A 14,425-nucleotide genomic window follows, 5' to 3' on the forward strand; every position below is an offset into this window, starting at 1 on the left:
GTAAGACCAACATTTTTAGAGTATAATAAGTCTCTTATTCGTTTTAATAACATTGTTATTCGGAAGCTAACCAATAATAAATAAAATACTTCTTACCATTAATGCGACTTCTTGAACAAGTGCAGTAGAAAACAGATGGATGGATTAAAATGCATGAGAATGTTTATATTTTGAACGTTATTTTTAACACTGTGATTACCAGCGGAATTACTCATTACTTTTCGTGTGTCAGGCTTGTCCCTGACAGTTTGACTGTGTTTTAGTTTTTCCTCTGCGTTTGTCTTAGTTTTCTGTCAGCGCTTTTATTTTGTCTTCATTTCCTGATTGTCTCTCTGAGTGCTGCTTCCCCTCAGCTGTGGCTGATTGGCACCTGGCCACACCTGGTGTCAATCAGCCAGCTGCTATTTAAACCTGCCTTCCCCTCCAGTCAGTGCTGGATTATTGTCATTGTCGATGTCACTACTACCTGTCATAATACTTGTTGTTGTAGCTCTGTCTACTTTTGTTCACTCTGCTCATGTCATAGTTCCTTCGTGTCACAGTAAGTGTTTTTGTTTCTTGTCGACAGTTAGCCTTTGTGCTATTTTAATTCATAGCCTAGTTTGTTCTCCGCCTTGTGCGCGCCTTTTGTTTGTACCCTTTTGGTTTTTTTTTTTGCTATAGTGTTAAATTAAATCATGTTTTCTTGTACGAAGCCTGCCGCAATCTCTGCATCTTGGGGTTCGCCACCAACATACTCTGACATAGTGTTAAGCAATGACAGATAAGATTTATCTGAGAGCCAGATGCAGTCATCAAAAGAGCCACAGGTTCCTACCCCTGTCCTACTCTCTGTCCTGAATTCTGATTGGGCCGAGCGTGGGATCTCAGGCACAAGGCTAATCTAAATATGATTTGCGTATTCAAATTAGGGCGTAGACAGGGAGTGGCCAGCTGCACGTCAACATAGTTGATTGGGACGTTAAAAAAAATGTGCCTTAGATTTATACACGCTCACATTTTAATACATCTGAAACTGTGAGTGCATACGTTTCCTGGATTTGACCGCACACCATTTTTTGGTAGGAACTCCACGCACCTCTTATTACCGTACATGAGGCCCCAGATGTTTTGGGGCAAATCTTACAATTTTCCTGTGACATTCCACTATACAGTATGCCGAGAGACATCTCTTGTCTCAAAACTTGTCTCAAGTTGAGTTAAAACTGTACATTTCATCTCGGAGCATGTCTCCATCATAACCTTATGTTTCTGCACAGGCATTGTTTTAAATAACATTTCTTAACTGCCATACAAACGTAAAAAGAAGTGAGCAACTGCTGTGATGGAAATAGAAATATTCCTTTATTACAAACTGTTCCTTTCTTAAATGTTTTTGACCTTTACTGGCCATGATGAGTAACATTTGAACATTCAACTGTCAAACAAGTGTAAAAAGAAGTTAACCACTGTTAATAACAATAATAAGTCAAATAGAAATCATCTGTACCAAGTTGAAACTGTGGCCATCTCAAAACCTTTGTTGACTGTACTGGCAGTGTTTCAAGCAACATTTTAGCATTCCCAACGTTTTTGTGCTCTATGTTGTCCTACACCGCCACGCTGCTTCATTGTAAGTCTGTTGTCCTGGTATGTGCACATACAGTCATGGTAAAAAGTTTACATACACTGGTAAAGAACATAATGTCATGGCTGTCTTGAGTTTCCAATAATTTCTACAACTCTTATTTTTTTGTGATAGAGTGATTGGAGCACATACTTGTTGGTCACAAAAACATTCATGAAGTTTGGTTATTTTATGAATTTATTATGGTTCTACTGAAAATGTGACCAAATCTGCTAGGTCAAAAGTATACATACAGCAATTAGAGATGTCTGATAATATCGGACTACCTATTATAAATGCTTTAAAATGTAATATCGGAAATTATCGGTATCGGTTTCAAAATTATCGGTATCGGTTTCAAAAAGTAAAATGTATGACTTTTTAAAACGCCGCTGTGTACACGGACGTAAGGAGAAGTTGTCAAGACTTGGACTATGGCGTGGTTTGTTTTCCCATGGTGCAAATGATTTGGGCCGGACATGGCGTGAAGGTAAATACATATTTAATTTTAACACTCAAAAAAAGAACAAACAAAAAGCACTCACAGTGGAGGCACAAAACTTAACGCAGGGAACAAAAACTTGGACTATGCATAACTATGAACATGGCAAAACAAAAGACACTAACTGTGGCATAAATAAACACAACTTACTTGCGGAAGCAAAGAGCAGCATGAATGTGATGTCGCCAGGCCGACCAACAGAAAATGAAAAGCTTAAATAACACAGACATGATTAACAACAGGTGCATGAGTCCAAACGAGTACAGTTGCGTGAGTCGTGAGGACAGGTGAACTGATGGAGTCATGGAAACAAAACAGGGAGTGAAAAAACAGAAACTGACAGAGTGCACAAACCAAACATAACATAGCCAAACTAAAAATGATCACCAAGACATGACAGAGCGTCAATAAACCTTAAAGGCACTGCCTTTGCGTGCCGGCCCAGTCACATAATATCTACGGCTTTTTACACACACACAAGTGAATGCCAGGCATACTCCCATAACTTGAGTTGATTTATTTTGGGAAAACCTTGTTACATTGTTTAATGCATCCAGCGTGGCATCACAACAAAATTAGACATAATAATGTTTTAATTCCACGACTGTATATATCGGTATCGGTAATTAAGAGTTGGACAATATCGGAATATCGGCAAAAAAGCCATTATTGGACATCTCTAACAGCAATGTTAATATTTGGTTACATGTCCCTTGGCAAGTTTCACTGCAACAAGGCGCTTTTGGTAGCCATCCAAAAACTTCTATAACTTTTGACCACTCCGCTTGACAAAATTGGTGCAGTTCAGCTAAATATGTTGGTTTTTCTGACATGGACTTGTTTCTTCAGCATTGTCCACACGTTTAAGTCAGGACTTTGGGAAGGCCATTCTAAAACCTTAATTCTGGCCTGATTTAGGCATTCCTTTACCACTTTTGACATGTGTTTGGGGTCATTGTCCTGTTGGAACACCCAACTGCGCCCAAGACCCAACCTCCGGGCTGATGATTTTAGGTTGTCCTGAAGAATTTTTTTCATTGTCCCATTTACTCTCTGTAAAGCACCATTTCCATTGGCAGCAAAACAGGCCCAGAGGATAATACTACCACCACCATGCTTGACGGTAGGTCTGTTGTTCCTGGGATTAAAGGCCTCACCTTTTCTCCTCCAAACATATTTCTGGGTATAGTGGCCAAACATCTCAGTTTTTATGAGCTTCATGAACGTTTTTTGTGACCAATAAGTATGTGCTAGTTGTAGAAATTATTGGAAACTCAAGACAGTCATGACATTATGTTCTTTACAAGTGTATGTAAACTTTTGACCACGACTGTATGAGAGCACTGTAGGTGAGTTTGTGGAGGGGGAGGGGGGGTTGTTGAGTCGGCCTTGTGGCCTTCAGCCTCTTTAGTTGGCACCCACACCTGCAGGACTCAACTCTGACCCTTACACCCTCCCATGCTTGTTACCACAGTCTGCTTCCCACCCCTAAACAAGGCAAAACAATGTTCACGGTCAGCGGTCAGAGCGGTAAAAAGGTCTTGGAAGGGACTCCCACACTTCCACCGTCACCACCCCTTTCTCTGCCCTTCTTCCCAGCCTTACATCTGTGTTGGGGGTTTTGGTTGTGGGAGGAAAAGATAAATTAGCAAGCGAAGAATGACCAATTAGAACGGCATGTTCTTTCCCCCCCTCCGCCCCCCTACTCTATTCAGCTGTCCAATCCTTCATGCCATCTCTTCCTTTCATTTGTCTTTTTTTTCTTCCTGTGTCTGGCAGTTGCAGGTGCCAGTATGTCTTCCTGGGCCTCGCACGCAATCTAAGGGCACAGCGGCCAAAGCATTATAATATAACGCAAGTGGGGGGGTGGAACAGCAATGAAGCAGAAGAGGAATGAAAGCAAACAAATTAGACGAGAGCAGAGGAAGAATCTGGCAGTAGTTGGCACAAAATGTTGAAAAAAAAAAAAACCCAACTCAAAACAAACTGTGGTCACATGTGTTGCATCTGTCATGCATTGCAACACAATACAGTAGTGGAATTGGCCCATGCACATCAACAAATATATTGAAACAATATTTAACATAATGTCCACGCTATACTCTATATACAATGTATGTGTATTCTATTCTTACATATACAGTATTAGACAAAACATTGCAGTTTTGTATACTATAAGAGACAACATCAATTATATGTATATTTTTTTGGGGAATAATCTAAAATATTACCTTCCTATAATCATGAATGATGTCTACATGTGCAAAAAGAAAACAACACAGAAAGCATTCCAGACATAATCAATTTGAGTTACTGTACTTCAAAGTCCTTAATTGTTGGCAGGTTAAGGCGTCATCTAGTGGTTCAATTTAGCATTACAATACTTAGACTTCCTTTTTATTATTGTCATTCAAATTTGAACTTTACAGTACAGATAAGAACGACATTTCGTTGCATTAGCTCATGGTAGTGCAGGATAAAAAAAAAGCAATAAGGTGCAGATATAAATAAATAGATTACTGTACAGATAAATATATTGCACTTTTGCATATGCATCCACGTTTATGGATGTATGTTATATTGTCTTTTATATTCCAGCATATTAATCCATTTTGGGGGGAGTTGAGGGGATTATTTTAATGCGTTAAAAAGGCTTACGGCCTGAGGGAAGAAGCTGTTACAGAACCTGGAGGTTCTGCTACGGAGGCTGCGGAACCTCTTTCTAGAGTCCAGCAGTGAAAACAGTCCTTGGTGGGGGTGGGAGGAGTCTTTGCAGATTTTCTGAGCCCTGGTCAGGCAGCGGCTTTTTTGCGATAGGAGGAAGAGGAGTCCTGGTGATCTTTTCTGCCGTCCTCACCACTCTCCGCAGAGACTTCCAGTCTGAGGCACTGCAGGTTCCAGCCCAGACAGATGCTGTTGGTCAGTAGGCTCAATGAGCCCATAGTTAGACTTATAAGTGGACATTATCTGCTTTTTGTTTCATCTGTTTTTGTTTTTTCCAGTTACCGCATTTATTATTGTTCCCACTAAAGGACTGGTAAGTACCACCTCAAAAATATGTTGATACTAAAGATGTCCGATTATATCGGCCGATAAATGCGTTCAAATGTAATATCGGAAATTATCGGTATTTTTTTTATTATCGGTATCTTTTTTTATTTTTTATTTATTAAATCAACATAAAAAACACAAGATACACTTACAATTAGTGCACCAACACAAAAAAAACTCCCTCCCCCACTCATTCACACTCATTCACACAAAAGGGTTGTTTCTTTCTGTTATTAATATTCTGGTTCCTACATTATATATCAATATATATCAATACAGTCTGCAAGGGATACAGTCCGTAAGCACACATGATTGTGCGTGCTGCTGGTCCACTAATAGTACTAACCTTTAACAGTTAATGTTACTCATTTTCATTAATTACTAGTTTCTATGTAACTGTTTTTATATTGTTTTACTTTCTTTTTTATTCAAGAAAATGTTTTTAATTTATTTATCTTATTTTATTTTATTAATTTTTTTTAAAAGTACCTTATCTTCACCATACCTGGTTGTCCAAATTAGGCATAATATTGTGTTAATTTCCACGACTGTATATATCGTTGATATCGGTATCGGTAATTAAAGAGTTGGACAATATCGGAATATCGGATATCGGCAAAAAGCCATTATCGGACATCCCTAGTTGATACCTATCTTTTATCTTCAAATATGTGCATGGCTTGCACGGTGGGAGAGGGGTTAGTGCATCTGCCTCACAATACGAAGGTCCTGAGTAGTCTTGGGTTCAATCCCGGGCTCGGGATCTTTCTGTGTGGAGTTTGCATGTTCTCCCCGTGACTGCGTGGGTTCCCTCCGGGTACTCCGGCTTCCTCCCACCTCCAAAGACATGCACCTGGGGATAGGTTGATTAGCAACACTAAATTGGCCCTAGTGTGTGGATGTGAGTGTGAATGTTGTCTGTCTATCTGTGTTGGCCCTGCGATGAGGTGGCGACTTGTCCAGGGTGTACCCCGCCTTCCGCCCGATTGTAGCTGAGATAGGCTCCAGCACCCCCCGCGACCCCAAAAAAGGGAATAAGCAGTAGAAAATGGATGGATGGATATGTGGCTTGCCCTCGCAGGTGCGCTAAACATTATTATTTCAGAAAATTAAATTCCAGCAAATGTTTTATTAAAGCCACTGTATGTCATTGAGTCAACATTTTAAAAATAAACCCAAAAAAATAAGATCATGCATGGTGGGCATATAACAATAGGTTTAAGAAAATAGATTAAATTAAAAAAAAAGTCAATATTTGTCCATCCATCCATCCATCTTCTTCCGCTTATCCAAAGTCGGGTCGCGGGGGCAGCAGCCCAAGCAGAGAAGTCCGTACTTCTCTCTTCCCGCTACGTCGATCCAGGTCTTCCCATGGGATCCTGAGGCATTCCCAGGCCTAAACACTTCCCAGAGTGGCGTCTGGGTGGCATCCTGGCCAGATGTCCAAATCACCTCATTGATTGATTGATTGAAACTTTTATTAGTAGATTGCACAGTACAGTACATATTCTGTACAATTGACCACTAAATGGTAACACCCGAATAAGTTTTTCAACTAGTTCAAGTCAGGGTCCACGTTAATCAATTCATGGTCCATCTGGCTCCTCTCGATGTGGAGGAGCAGCGGCTTTACTCTGAGATCCTCTCGAATGACAGAGCTTCTCACTCTCTCTCTAAGAGAGGGTCTATATTTGTCACATACAATTTGTAAAAAAAAAAAATTGCTCTTCAGGCCGAATGACTGGCAATCTGGCTGCCAAAATTCTGTAAAAAAAACCGGTCATCTACTGACAGCTACGACTGCCAAACGAAAACCATAGAATTAAAGTAAAACATTGTAAACCAAATAATGATCAAAAACATTATATTTACAGAAATTTTCATGAAACGTTTTGTGGAAAAATATCGTAATTTTACGGATTTTTACTAAATTATTTAGATCAACCATCCATCCATCCATCCATCCATCTTCTTCCGCTTATCCGAGGTCGGGTCGCGGGGGCAGCAGCCTAAGCAGGGAAGCCCAGACTTCCCTCTCCCCAGCCAGTTCATCCAGCTCCTCCCGGGGGATCCCGAGGCGTTCCCAGGCCAGCCGGGAGACATAGTCTTCCCAACGTGTCCTGGGTCTTCCTCGTGGCCTCCTACCGGTCGGACGTGCCCTAAACACCTCCCTAGGGAGGCGCTCGGGTGGCATCCTGACCAGATGCCTGAACCACCTCATCTGGCTCCTCTCGATGTGGAGGAGCAGCGGCTTTACTTTGAGCTCCCCCCGGATGACAGAGCTTCTCACCCTATCTCTAAGGGAGAGCCCCACCACCCGGCGGAGGAAACTCATTTCAGCAGTTACCCGAGTCCGCAATCCATGGTGAGGCACAACGCAGTGACGTGCCTCAACTGGCTGCTGTTCACCGCACCGTCTCTTCTCAGTATTTGAACGGCAAATGTGAAAATTCAGCGATTTTAAATAAAAATAATCTAAAACGGATGAAGTTAAATGGAAAATAACTTTATAGTATAATCACTGGATACAAATAACAATTTAATTAAAAAAAAATCTTTTTACATTTTTTTTCTTTCCATGATGGCAGGTGAGGCCCCGCCTCACCTGACATAGAAAGAAAAAAAATGTAAAAAGAAATTGTATATATCAGTGACTGCACGTCACTGATATATATATATATATATATATATATATATATATATATATATATATATATATTCACTGAAAGTCAAGTATTTCATACATGTGTATATATATATATATATATATATATATATATGTATATATATATGTATATATGTGTATATATATATATATATATATATATACATATTTATATATATATATATATGTATATATATATATATATATATGTATATATATATATATATATGTATATACATATATATATATACATATATATGTGTATATATATGTATATATATATTTATGTATATATATATATATATATATATATATATATATATATATATATATATATATATATATATATATATATATAACCATGTATGAAATACTTGACTTTCAGTGAATTCTAGCTATATATATATATTTATTTATTTTATTATATATATAAATAAAAGAAATACTTAAATTTCAGTGTTCATTTATTTACACATGTACACACACATAACACTCATCTACTCATTGTTGTACTTGAAAGTACAATGCAATACAATTCCCGGGCAATGGCACCTATCAAATACACAGTAATGAAAACACAGTTCTACTAACTGTACTGTGTGTTATGAGAGTAGAGTATGTGTTTGTGTGGCCCTTTAATAGGTGACAGCATGTGAGGTGAGTGAGGTCAGTGAGTGTGTGGGCGAGAGAAGAGAGGGAGCGGTAGCGTGAGTGCGGGGAGGGACTAGTTGGTTTTGTGTTGGATTGGCTGTGTGCAAGCAATCAATAAAGCAAGATTTGCAACTAATCGCTGGACTCATCATTCACCCTAAAGTCGTCCTCTGTGGAGACCCACTGTCGGGTAAGGTGAAGGGTGTTGCCCCGAGCATACATCGGCCCTGGAGAAGTGTCTCCCCTGCGCTCTTCACTACGGTCTCGTTCTTCCTCTTCGTCTCCTTGTGTGCGCACACTGGACTCAGGTCCGCATGGAGCTGGAGGGGGCCTCCAGCTCCGGCTGAATTCCGGGAGATTTTCGGGAGAGGCGCTGAATTTCGGGAGTCTCCCGGAAAATACGGGAGGGTTGGCAAGTATGAGTTATGGAAAAAAATGCCAACATGGCACTGCCATATTTATTATTGAAGTCACAAAGTGTATTATTTTTTTTAACATGCCTCAAAACAGCAGCTTGGAATTTGGGACATGCTCTCCCTGAGAGAGCATGAGGAGGTTGAGGTGGGTGGGGTTGGGGGGGGCGGGGTATAGGTGGGGGTGGGGGGTAGCGGGGGTGTATATTGTAGCGTCCCGGAAGAGTTAGTGCTGCAAGGGGTTCTGGGTATTTGTTCTGTTGTGTTTATGTTGTGTTACGGTGCGGATGTTCTCACGAAATGTGTTTGTCATTCTTGTTTGGTGTGGGTTCCAATACACTGTAGCACTTTGAGGTTGTTTGCTCAATGTAAAGTGCTTTCTACAAATAAAATCTATTATAACTAAGTCTAAGTCTAAGACTTGGTGAAAAAAGTGTTGGATATTTCACATGCATTTTTGCAGGTCCATAAGATTTGCACAGGGCCTTCGCTGGGATTTTTGTCTTGTCCAAACATATAGCTTGTATTATTATTTATGACTATATTAGTCATTTAATAAGGTAAATGTCTGAATGTATGGCAGAGCTTTGCATTAACATTACATACAACATAGGAACTAGGGATGTCCGGTAATGGCGTTTTGCCGATATCCGATATTCCGATATTGTCCAACTCTTTAATTACCGATACCAATATCAACCGATACCGATATATACAGTCGTGGAATTAACACATTATTATGCCTAATTTGGACAACCATGTATGGTGAAGATAAGGTCCTTTTTTTTTTTTTTAATTAATAAAATAAAATAAGATAAATAAATTTAAAACATTTTCTTGAATAAAACAGAAAGTAAAACAATATAAAAACAGTTAGTAGAAACTAGTAATTAATGAAAATGAGTAAAATTAACTGTTAAAGGTTAGTACTATTAGTGGACCAGCAGCACGCACAATCATGTGTGTTCACCCTAACCAGGAAGGCGCCATCATCCTGCCTAAAAACATAGACTACTGTTTAAGTCACATTTGACTAACTACACTAGAGCAAGCCCGGTCACAGGCAATTACAGAGCCTGCTAGTCCGGGTGAGGAGTCAGTTAAGCTAGAACTAGCCAGCACCAGGCTGGATAATTCCTGTACGCATAGCAATTTTCTTAGAATAACACACAACTCACATAATGTGTTTTCTGTTGTGAATGTGTCCGGGGTAGATATGCATTCTACTGAGGTGACAAATTATGATGCGTTCAGTCGATCGCAGCATCAAGCAAACAATCTGAAAATTCCCGTCGTATCAATTCCTAGATATGGTCGAAACTATTTAAAGTGCACTACGTATAATAAACGCAACATTATTAATATTGCTACTACGGGTAATTTAAACAAAAACTCGTCAAAACAGCCCAATACTTATATTATGGGCTTTTTAAACATAAGATCATTGTCTCCCAAAACGTTATTAGTTAATGAGGTCATTAGAGACAACAATCTTAACGTCATTGGTCTTAGCGAAACCTGGCTCAAACCAGACGATTTTTTTGCGCTAAATGAGGCATCTCCTCCTAACTATATGAATGCGCATATTGCCCGTCCCCTTAAAAGGGGTGGGGGGGTCGCACTAATATACAATGAAAACTTTAACCTTACCCCTAACCTAAATAATAAATACAAATCGTTTGAGGTGCTTACTATGAGGTCTGTCGCACCGCTGCCTCTCGATATGGCTGTTATCTACCGCCCCCAGGGCCCTACTCGGACTTTATCAATGAATTCTCAGAGTTCGTTGCTGATCTAGTGACGCACGCAGACAATATAATCATAATGGGGGACTTTAATATCCATATGAATACCCCATCGGACCCTCAGTGCGTGGCGCTCCAGACTATAATTGATAGCTGTGGTCTTACACAAATAATAAATGAACCTACGCATCGCAACGGTAATACGATAGATCTAGTGCTGGTCAGGGGTGTCACCACCTCCAAAGTTATGGTACTCCCGTATATTAAAGTAATGTCCGATCATTACCTTATAAAATTCGAAGTTCTGACTCATTGTCAACAAACTAATAATAATAATAACTGCTATAGCAGCCGCAACATTAATGCTGCCACAACGATGACTCTTGCTGACCTACTGCCTTCGGTAATGGCACCATTCCCAAATGATGTCGGCTCTATTGATAACCTAACTAACAACTTTGACAATGCCCTGCGCAAAACCATTGATAGTATAGCACCGCTAAAACAAAAAAGGGCCCCTAAAAGGCGCACCCCATGGTTTACAGAAGAAACCAGAGCTCATAAATTATCAAAGTTGGAACGCAAATGGCGCGCGACCAAGCTTGAGGTTTTCCATCAAGCATGGAGTGATAGTTTAATATCTTATAAACGCATGCTTACCCTAGCTAAAGCTAAATATTACTCAAATCTCATCCGCCTCAACAAAAACAACCCTACGTTTTTGTTTAGTACAGTAGCATCGCTAACCCAACAAGGGACTCCTCCCAATAGCTCCACCCACTCGGCAGATGACTTTATGAATTTCTTTAATAAGAAAATTGAACTCATTAGAAAGGAGATTAAAGACAACGCATCCCAGCTACAACTGGGTTCTATTAACACAGATACAACTGTATCTACGACGGATACTGCAATACAAAATAGTCTCTCTCTTTTTGATGAAATAACATTAGAGGAACTATTACGGCGTGTAGGTGGGATAAAACAAACAACATGTTTACTTGACCCACTTCCTGGGAAACTTATCAAGGAGCTTTTTGTATTATTAGGTCCATCAGTGCTAAATATTATAAACTTATCACTTTCCTCTGGCACTGTTCCCCTAGCATTCAAGAAAGCGGTTATTCATCCTCTGCTCAAAAGACCTAACCTTGATCCTGACCTCATGGTAAACTACCGACCGGTGTCCCACCTTCCCTTTATTTCGAAAATCCTCGAAAAAATTGTCGCACAGCAGCTAAATGAAAACTTAGTGTCTAACAATCTCTGTGAACCTTTTCAATCTGGTTTCAGGGCAAATCACTCTACGGAGACAGCCCTCGCAAAAATGACTAATGATCTACTGCTAACGATGGATTCTGATGCGTCATCTATGTTGCTGCTTCTTGATCTTTGCGCTGCTTTCGATACCGTCGATCATAATATTTTATTAGAGCGTATCAAAACACGTATTGGTATGTCAGACTTAGCTTTGTCGTGGTTTAACTCTTATCTTACTGACAGGATGCAATGCGTCTCCCATAATAATGTGACCTCGGACTATGTTAAGGTAACGTGCGGAGTTCCTCAGGGTTCGGTTCTTGGCCCTGCACTCTTTAGTATTTACATGCTGCCGCTAGGCGACATCATACGCAAATACGGTGTTAGCTTTCATTGTTATGCTGATGACACCCAACTCTACATGCCCCTAAAGCTGACCAACACGCCGGATTGTAGTCAGCTGGAGGTGTGTCTTAATGAAATTAAACAATGGATGTCCGCTAACTTCTTGCAACTCAACGCCAAGAAAACGGAAATGCTGATTATCGGTCCTGCTAAACACCAACATTTATTTAATAATACCACCTTAACATTTGACAACCAAACAATTACACAAGGCGAATCAGTAAAGAATCTGGGTATTATTTTCGACCCAACTCTCTCCTTTGAGTCACACATTAAGAGTGTTACTAAAACAGCCTTCTTTCATCTCCGTAATATCGCTAAAATTCGTTCTATTTTATCCACTAGCGACGCTGACATCATCATTCATGCGTTCGTTACGTCTCGTCTCGACTACTGTAACGTATTATTTTCGGGTCTCCCTATGTCTAGCATTAAAAGACTACAATTGGTACAAAATGCGGCTGCTAGACTTTTGACAAGAACAAGAAAGTTTGATCATAATACGCCTATACTGGCTCACCTGCACTGGCTTCCTGTGCACTTAAGATGTGACTTTAAGGTTTTACTACTTACGTATAAAATACTACACGGTCTAGCTCCGTCCTATCTTGTCGATTGCATTGTACCATATGTCCCGGCAAGAAATCTGCGTTCAAAGAACTCCGGCTTATTAGTGATTCCCAGAGCCCAAAAAAAGTCTGCGGGCTATAGAGCGTTTTCTATTCGGGCTCCAGTACTATGGAATGCCCTCCCGGTAACAATTAGAGATGCTACCTCAGTAGAAGCATTTAAGTGCCATCTTAAAACTAATTTGTACACTCTAGCTTTTAAATAGCCCCCCTGTTAGACCAGTTGATCTGCCGTTTCTTTTCTTTTCTCCTCTGCTCCCCTTTTCCTTGTGGAGGGGGGGGGGGGGGGGGGGGGGGCACAGGTCCGGTGGCCATGGATGAAGTGCTGGCTGTCCAGAGTCGGGACCCGGGGTGGACCGCTCGCCTGTGCATCGGCTGGGAACATCTCTGCGCTGCTGACCCGTCTCCGCTCGGGATGGTGTCCTGCTGGCCCCACTATGGACTGGACTCTTACTATTATGTTGGATCCACTATGGACTGGACTCTCACAATATTATGTCAGACCCACTCGACATCCATTGCGTTCGGTCTCCCCTAGAGGGGGGGGGGGGTTACCCACATATGCGGTCCTCTCCAAGGTTTCTCATAGTCATTCACATCGACGTCCCACTGGGGTGAGTTTTTCCTTGCCCTTATGTGGGCTTTGTACCGAGGATGTCGTTGTGGCTTGTGCAGCCCTTTGAGACACTTGTGATTTAGGGCTATATAAATAAACATTGATTGATTGATTGCTTACGGACTGTATCCCTTGCAGACTGTATTGATATATATTGATATATAATGTAGGAACCAGAAATATTAATAACAGAAAGAAACAACCCTTTTGTGCGAATGAGTGTAAATGGGGGAGGGAGGTTTTTTGGGTTGGTCAGGGGCGCCGCTAGGGATTTTGGGCCCCATGAAAAGAATCTTTACAGGGCCCCCAACACAGTGTCATTATTTTTTCTGTATTATAATTTCATCATCATTAGGGGCCTCTCTGGACCCCCCTCCATCATGGGCCCCTAGAATCCGTCTCCTTTACCCCCCCTTTTCGGCGCCCCTGGGTTGGTGCACTAATTGGAAGTGTATCTTGTGTTTTTTATGTTGATTTAATAAAAAAATCAAAACGATACCGACAATAAAAAAACGATACCGATAATTTCCGATATTACATTTTAAAGCATTTATCGGATAATATCGGCCTGCCGATATTATCGGACATCTCCAATAGGAACCATGGTAAAGTCTTAAAATGTGGCCCTCTGATCGATTTATTTGTTAAAGCACAGTAAACTGTTAATACAGCCATATATCCTCCTAATGATACATAGCTGTATTACATTATATTTTTATTATTACTTTATTTATTGGCAACACTAAAATTGGCCCTAGTGTGTGGATGTGAGTGTGAATGTTGTCTGTCTATGTGTTGGCCCTGCGATGAGGTGGCGACTTGTCCAGGGTGTACCCCGCCTTCCGCCTAATTGTAGCTGAGATAGGCTCCAGCGCCCCCCGC

This window comes from Nerophis lumbriciformis, linkage group LG33 (genome assembly GCF_033978685.3).
Source record: "Nerophis lumbriciformis linkage group LG33, RoL_Nlum_v2.1, whole genome shotgun sequence".
NCBI lineage: Eukaryota > Metazoa > Chordata > Actinopteri > Syngnathiformes > Syngnathidae > Nerophis > Nerophis lumbriciformis.